Source organism: Chrysochloris asiatica, unplaced genomic scaffold (genome assembly GCF_000296735.1).
Source record: "Chrysochloris asiatica unplaced genomic scaffold, ChrAsi1.0 scaffold00040, whole genome shotgun sequence".
Lineage (NCBI taxonomy): Eukaryota > Metazoa > Chordata > Mammalia > Afrosoricida > Chrysochloridae > Chrysochloris > Chrysochloris asiatica.
Window position 1 is genome coordinate 8,839,766 of NW_006408558.1, and position 8,398 is coordinate 8,848,163.

Below are 8,398 nucleotides of genomic sequence, written 5' to 3' on the forward strand. Positions count from 1 at the left end.
ATGCATGTCTAATTTTATGACTCTGTGGGTCAGACAACATCCACTTTCTGATGGACCTGGTGGCCCATGGTTAGGCATTCAGTGTCTACTTAGGTCCAATAACAAGCTGAAAGTTATTTCTCAAAAGGACAGTAATTACCAATAAAGAATAACACAGCTTTGCTCCAAAATCCTAAGAGTCTGTGCTGTGATTCACCAGCTGGGGCCTGTCAAAGACTCCAAACTGCATCTCTCTGCCATTGTCACTTCAAGCACCATTGGATCAGCCAGATCATATGGTTCAAATGGCAGAGCACCTTTGGAAGCCTGAACCTGTGGCAGAGCTTGTCTCATTCTGAGCCCTACTCAAAATTAGCAGCTTTTTGAGTCACTTCACAAATAGGCTGGAGTAGTAAACCCAAATGAGTGGTATGTTGCCTTCAAAATCCAAAAGGCCCATCAGGTATTGTGCCTCCTTCTTAGTTGTGGGAAGTGCTGGATGCAATCTTCACTTTAGGAATATCTCTACAGGTCCCACACCACTGATGCCCTAGAAATTTCACTGAGGGAAAAGGCACCTGAATTTTTGTCAGGCTAATTTCTTACCCTCTAGCACACAGAGTGTGGTGCTGTGGGTTAATACGTCAGACTGAAAAGCCATTTGAACTGCAAGGTCGGTGGTTTAAGCTCACCGGCTGCTCCTTGGAAACCCTATACAGGGTCACTATGGGTCAGAACTGACTCGACGACACTTAACAACAAGCACACAGATGTTTTACCAATAAGTCTGGAGTCATTGATACTTCTTCCTCACTAGGTCCAGTTAGCATAGTGTCATCAAAGTAATGAACCAGTGCAATGTCTTGTGGCAAGGAAAGACCACCAAGGTCACTGTGGACTAAATTATGACGTAGTGCTAAAGAGTTAATATACCTCTGAGACAGGACAATTCAGGTGTATTGTTGGTCTTGCCAGCTGCTGGCAAACTGTTTCTAGTGATCTTTTAAAACCAGAACTGAGAATGCCATTGCATTGGCCACAACAATATCTGCATACCAAGTACCAGGAGATGTATTTACTTGCTCAAGCAATGAAACTACATCTGGATGGAAGAGCAGCTACAATCAGAGTCACCATCTGGTTAAGTTTATGATAATTCACTGTCATTCTCCAAGACCCATCTGTTTTTTTGCACAAACCAAGCAGGAAAGTTAAATGAGGATTTAGTGGGAATCACCACCCCTGCATCCTTCAAGTCCTTGATTGTAGCACTAATGTCTGCTCTCCCTCCAGGAATGTATTGCTTTTGGTTTATTATTTTCTTAGGTAAAGATAGTTCTAGTGGGTTCCACTTGATTTTCTTACATAATAGCCCTTATTCCACATGTCAGGGAATTCTGCCAGTTGCTAAGTATATCTGTTCTGATGATACATTCTGGAACAGGGGAAATCACTACGGGATGAGTTCAGGGACCCACTGGACCCACAGAGATGGACTCTAGCTCATCATTAATAACTTGACCTCTATATGCCCACACTCTGACTGGAGGACCACAGGGAAGTTTTGGGTCTCTTGGAATTAGTATCAATTCAGAACTCATGTCCAATAATCTTTGAAAAGTCTGATAATTTCCTTTCCCCTATGAATAGTCACTCTTGTAAAAGTCTGTAGATCCCTCGGGGGAAGGCTTAAAGAAAGACTGTCCTAGGGTCATTTCTCAAGGGGACTCAGCTTCCCCTTCATTCAGAGGGTTATGGGCCTGAAATTGACTCATTTGATTGATTGAGAGGCCATGGCTCCCTGGTCTGTCATCCACTTGATCTAGAATTCTTCTGCTTGTACAGATTCCCATCTATTTTACTCTTGGGGACACCTTCCCTGACTAACCAATACCCTAAGTCCTCATGAGTTAGATTATTCTGATTACTCCTTTGACTCTGCTGTCTATTACAGTAACTACTCCCATCTTGTCAAATAACTGTTGCCACTTTGCCCCTACCATGATGGGGTCCAAGCAGCCCCATTGTAGCAAATTCATTTAGGGAAGTGGTGGTGGTTATGTGCCATGGAGTCTGTTGCAACTCATAGTGACCCTGCATAAGGTTTCCGAGGCTGTAAATTTTATGGGAGCAGAAAGCCTCATCTTTCTCCCACGGTAGTTTCAAACTGCTGACCTTGAGATCAGTAGCTCAATTCGTAACCACTACACTACCAGAGCTCCTTAATTAGGGCAATACACACTGCCAAATATGACTTACAAAAATTGCAATCTCGTCTGTCTTCAAGGTTGCTGGCACTCCTTTTACAAGTTCGTTCCTCAATGTTTCCTCTGAGCACTCCATATGTGCCTCTATGAGTCCATCCTGATCAATCCATGCTAATATGCCAATTTTCCTAAGCCTTTGGATTCCTTCCTCTACAGTATACAATGCTATACTTTCTACTATATTTTACATATCATATACAGAGAATTTTACAGCAAGGAAATAACTCACAAAATACCAAGTCCATGGATCAGACGTCAGGCTGAAGGCATCTCCCGACTCATGTCAGGAGGTGATGACAGGTCAGAAAGCAGGCTTCTGACTGCAGAGACAAATGAATCCAAGGTCAGCAAATAAAATAACAGGCTACTGGCAACTCCAAGGTAAGCAGGTAATACAGCAGATCACTGGCTCAAGTTCAAAGAAATGAGGGACAGATGACAAGCCAGATATAGGAGCCAGATCCAGCAAAAAGCAAGCAACGTCTATTTCAAATTTTGATACTCTCTAAAACTCTGTCCTGGAAGAAGTATAGCCAGAGTGTTTCTTAGAAATAAGGATGGTGAGACTTCATCTCACATATATTGAACATGGTATCAGGAGGGACCAGTGCCTAGAGAAGGACATCATGGTTGGTAAAGCAGTGTCAGTGATAAAGAGGAAAACCCTCCTCAGTGAGCTGGATGAACACAGTAGCTACAACAATGGGTTCAAACATAATGAGGATGGCACAGGACTGGACAGTGTTTGGTTCTGTTGTACACAGGGTCATTATGAATCAGGACCAGCTCAAAGACATCTGAACAACAACAACAATAGATCAGAAAATAGATTCTGAAAGGTTGATAATAAGTAGATGTCTTTGTTTCTTAATGCTGCTATAATAGAAATATCACAAGTGGGTAGATTTAAAAGAACAAATTTATTTTTTCATCGTTTAAGAGATTAAAGTCTGAATTCAGGGCATCAGCTAGAGGGAAAGACTCTGGGGAATATCCTCGTCTCACCTTCTGCAGCCCCAATGTTCCTTGGTTTTTTGGTGATCTTCATTGAAATGCTTACAATTCCCTCCATGTACATCAGTTAACAGTCTTTACCTTTATTACCATTTTTTTTTTTTTTTTGGATGTACACATACCACGGTGAAAAGACATATATTCGTTTAAATGTCCAAAGGGCACATTTTGCAAGCCAGCCGCCTGCCTACAGGCACACAGCCTTTCTCAGTCCATGGGCCTAGAGTCCTCTGCTGCTCTGTCTTCTCTATGCCATTGTCTCTGCCATCATTTCTGTTGTCACCACTTTCCTGATTAGGGTCTCTCACTTCCCTCTTGATGATCCTAGGGGTCATCTGCTCCTGAAATGACAGACTAACTGCTTCCGCCTTTTAGTTACACCTCTTCTACATTTACAGTTGTGCTCTCTTGTCTGTTTGTACGTTGCTTCTGAGAACTCAGGAGTCTGGTCTCATGAACACAGCAAAGAAAACCCTGTTTCCAAACAGTATTATATAGGTCTGGGGATTAGGATTCCAATACATAGTTTGGAGGGACACAGTCCAATCCCTAACAGTAGGCTTTTGGTATTTTCCACTTCAATGGCTTTCCTTGATACATACATACCTACCTTTCCATGATTTTATGGGGAACCAAACTTTCCTATGTGGGTTCTTGTCACATAAAGCTTTACCTAGCAACTAATAACCAAACACTCCCAATTTTTGACATTTAGGTGTATTTTAGGGTTTGGCAATTCTGATCACATCCTTTAGTTGGCACCTAGGCAGGGAACCATGCCTAGCTGACCTAGTCTCCCCTTTGGGACTCACTAAATGGTGATATATCCACGGCCCACTCATGTGCCATCTTCATGGGTACAATGAAAAGATGAAAACTGACTAGAAAACACTCAGATCTCTTTCAGTAAAGAAGTTAAAGAAGGACTCCTGCTATGAATCTGGGACTCAGGTAACCTTGGCTGGCCATTAGTTTAAATCAATTACTTGTTTGGGCTCAGGCATCACATCAAGGTGTTAAATTCAATCTCTGAAGACATGGTTTGAATGATCTCATAAACACACCTCTTTCTTCCCCTTTTCATGTTGCAGCCAAACTCTATAAATTTAAGAACTTGTCTTGGACCACAGGGCAAGTTAAGGCAGAGACAGGATTCAAGTTCTGGTCCATTTGTTGACTACAACTTTCCTGAATTCCTGTCTTACCAGACTTATGAGTGACGCCTGGAAATTCTAAGCAGTAGAGCTTCAGACTCTCCCTGTGAGAATGTGGGTTTGAGTTTGTTCAAGCCAATGCCTTGGTGCCTTTTTGTCTATCACAACAGATACCCCATAAGAACAGTCCTGTGCCTTCCTGAAATCCTGAGATGATAATAAACCTATCAGTTGGGATACAGATACTCCCTGATAACAGTTTATTCAAGTTATGACAAACCTCACATGTAACAGTCTGGATAGGGAATTTTTTGGGGTGCTTCTTCTTACTTGTAATATATCCTGCATAACAATGGCAGCTTAATTTGCTGATAATTACTTCCAGATGTTTATTCACAGATGTTGAAGTCTATGATTTACTGTTCAAAGCACTGCTGTATGGATTTCATTTTCTAAACTAACTCGGGGGCATTTTTGCTTGAAAACCTGAATCCCCAAACACTGATGGCTTTGCATTAAAGTCCATTGGCAGATGTGGGAAGTGGTGAGGTGTTCCCGCAAACATATGAAGAGAAAAAGAAAAGAACTATATAGGCATCTCTCAGTAATTTTCTGACTAGAAATGACATCACCATTCCCAGGGATCATCTAGATGATTCAGAACCTTACACAAGTGGCGTTATCGCTGCAAGTGACACACTGCCAACATCGTCCAGCTTTGTTTTTTTATCATCAGAGTAAAATTTTTATTATTGCTATGTTTTTAATGTATATATACATAGAAATCATAAAAATTCTACTCTGATGATTAAAGAAATTATGATTTCTATGTTTCTAATGTATGGAGTCCTGGTGTGGTGCTGTGGGTTAATGCATCAGACTGCAAAGTTGTTTGAACTGCAAGGTTGGTTGTTCAAGCTCAACAGCTGCTCCTTGGAAACCCTATACAGGGTCGCTATGGGTTGGAATTGACTTGACGGCACTTAACAACAACAACAATGTATGTATGGATTAAACTATATCTGTACATTTATATGTCATGTTTCTAACCCCCAAAGACAAATATCACATTCATAAAGATAGTGGAAATGAAAGGCATATTAATGAAAACTAAAATGAATAAGATACTTGACTTCTATCAGAACCAACTTACAATGAAGTCTTCCAAATGGAATCCAGCTAAGTTGAGGATCACCTGTTCTTTCAGTTGCAAAGAATAGAAAACTCATATAAGAATAACATTGTTTGTGTCATATCAGAATTCCAGAGGTAGGGTGGTTCCAAGGTGGTTCAAGTCACAGTTCAACAGCATCACCCACTACCCAGGATCTGTCGCATCTTTCTCCTCTGACACCCTCCGGCTAGTACCTCTCATGGTTGCAAGAGACCATGAAGGTCTAAGAAGCTCAATGGGAAAAGAAAAGCCTTTTGATCCCACTTCTCACCTTCTCTTATGTTTCACTATTAGAAAAAGTCAGCGTTTTCTAGAAACCACCATCTTACATTGGCTAGAACCAATGACTAATTCTAACCCAATCACTGGCAAAGGGAATAGGACCACTGCAGATGGATGAGACCTCTGGGTTCTAATCCTAGTTGCTTCCTTGAATACCTGGGGCTAGTTAGGAAGCTTCTAAATTACCCATGCCCAGGACCACCTCCGGACATTCTGATTTAATTGGTGTGGGGAGGGTATGAGTAGGTCTTAAAGCTATCCCAGGTGACAGTAATGTACAGAACCGCTGTCTAGGTTTCTTCTTGTTTTTAAGTGCTGTCAAGTCGGTTCTGACTCATAACAACCCTGTGTAGGGTTTCCAAGGAGTGACTGGTGAATTTGAACCACCAACCTTGTGGTTTAAATGACCTTATGGTCCAGTGCATTATCCCACAGTGCCACACCAGTATACCAACTGCTGCTGTAATACAGACAGCACAAGTGGATGGCATTGAAGAACAGAAATTTATTTTCTTATAGTTCTGGAGGCTGAGTCCAAATCAGGATCTCAGCCTCACCAATTCCTTCCTTATTGATAGCCCTAGGCATTGGTCTCCCCCAGCATGTGGGAGCCCATCCCTGTGCCTACCATGTTCTTTATGAAACTCAGAAGTGATCACGTTTAGGATCCACTCTACGCTGGTGTGGCGCTGTAGGATAAGCACTCAGCTGCAAGTTCGGTTTGAACCACAAGGTCTGTGCTATGGGTCAGAACCGACTCGACGGCATTTAACAACAACTATACTGGCATGACCTCAACTGATTAATCGATTACATGACTTTATGTTGCCTTATGGAAGGTGGATTTAGTACCAGTAGATTGGATTGTATGTACAGGTGTAATGGTTGGAACTTCAACACTATTTTGGGAGGGAGACAATTCAATCTGTAACAACCACTGACTTAGACTAATCAGGACTTATCCTTGAGGTGCATGGGGAGAGACTGGAACAAAATTAGGTCAGGAGGATGGGAGGAAACAGCTGTGGAATTGGCAGCCCACAGATGATCAGTAAATATATTTGTACCACATGCCTTCCCTACCCGTTGGCTGTCTTCTTGTTAAGTGATGTCGAGTCGGTTCAACTCATAGCGACCTGTATAGGGTTTCCGAGAAGCAGCTGGTAAGCTTGAACCACTGACCTTGTGGTTCAAACCAACCTTGCAGTCCAGTGCATTAACCCACAGCGCCACACCAGGACTCCACACCATTGTTAGGCAATGGTAATAAAAAGGTAGGGCAGCAATCTTGTGATATACCCTTGAGAAAATGGAGTCTATTTCTTTTAAAAGAGCAATAAATTCCAAATTCCAATGATGTTTAAAAGGGGAAGGGAGGGTAAAGAATAAGACTTGGGAGGGAAATTCCAGGCAGAGTATACACCCAGAGATACCAGCCTTTTTGGGAGCCCCTGCCAGGTATTCTTTGGCAAAATGCCCATTGAAAGCCTGAATGGACAGGCAGCTGGAGGCCCCATCTTCCTCAGGCCTTTTTCAGTGGGCTTTTTCAGGAGCTCGGGTGAGCTGATGTATGCTGTTGTTGTTGGCTGTAGTTATTGGCAGCTGTGTACTTGGTCCCTGTCGCATAGCAATCACATACACAGTGGGATCAGACCTTTGTGCTCCATAGAGTTTTCGTTGCCTGATTTTCAGAAGTAGATCTCCAGGCCTTTCTTCCTGGTCCATCTTAGTCTGGAAGCTCCTAGACACTGATCAGCTTCATTGTTGTTTAGCTCATTCCAACTCATATTGACTCAAAGTATCAGAGAAGAACTGCTCTCATGGGTTTCTTAGGCTTAATCTTTGTGGGGACAAATCCCCAGGTCTTTTCTCCGACAGAGCTGCTGAATGGGTTTGAACCGGCAACCTTTCAATTGGCAACCCAGAACTCCCTTTCATCATCCTGCTAACACCTAAATCTGCACCTATAGACAGACGGTGGCTGCGCATGAGGTACACCATCTGGGAACCGAACTGCGCATGGGTGGCTGCGCGTGAGTTATACCGTCTGGGAACCGAACTGCGCATGAGTTATACCCTCTGAGAATCGAACTGCGCATGGGTGCACTGTTTCCAGCGTGGAAGGAGTGACAGATTGATTACCCAATAAACAAGGTAAGCACGGGTTTGCGTGTCATGTGAAATTTTTGACTAGAGATTAGTAAGTAAGCTCAAGTAAGCCTGTGCTTTCCTTCCTTGCTGACACTGTGTCCCTGTCAGGTACTGTGAATTTGAAAATAGCCTTTGATTCTGTAGAAAGGTGCTGTGGGGTTGGGAAGGAGACAGATGCCAGGCAGAACTAGAAGCAGAATCTTCGATGTGGTTAAAAAAAAGTTAAGTTGTTTAGTACAGATTAGCAAACACAAGTAAGCCTGTGTTTACCTTGCTTATTGGTAATCTGACACTGTAAGGAAGTCAAGAATTCTACCCTGACTTACCACCGCCTTCTTGAACTGATGTGTATTGTCGCTGGGTGCCATCAGTTGTTC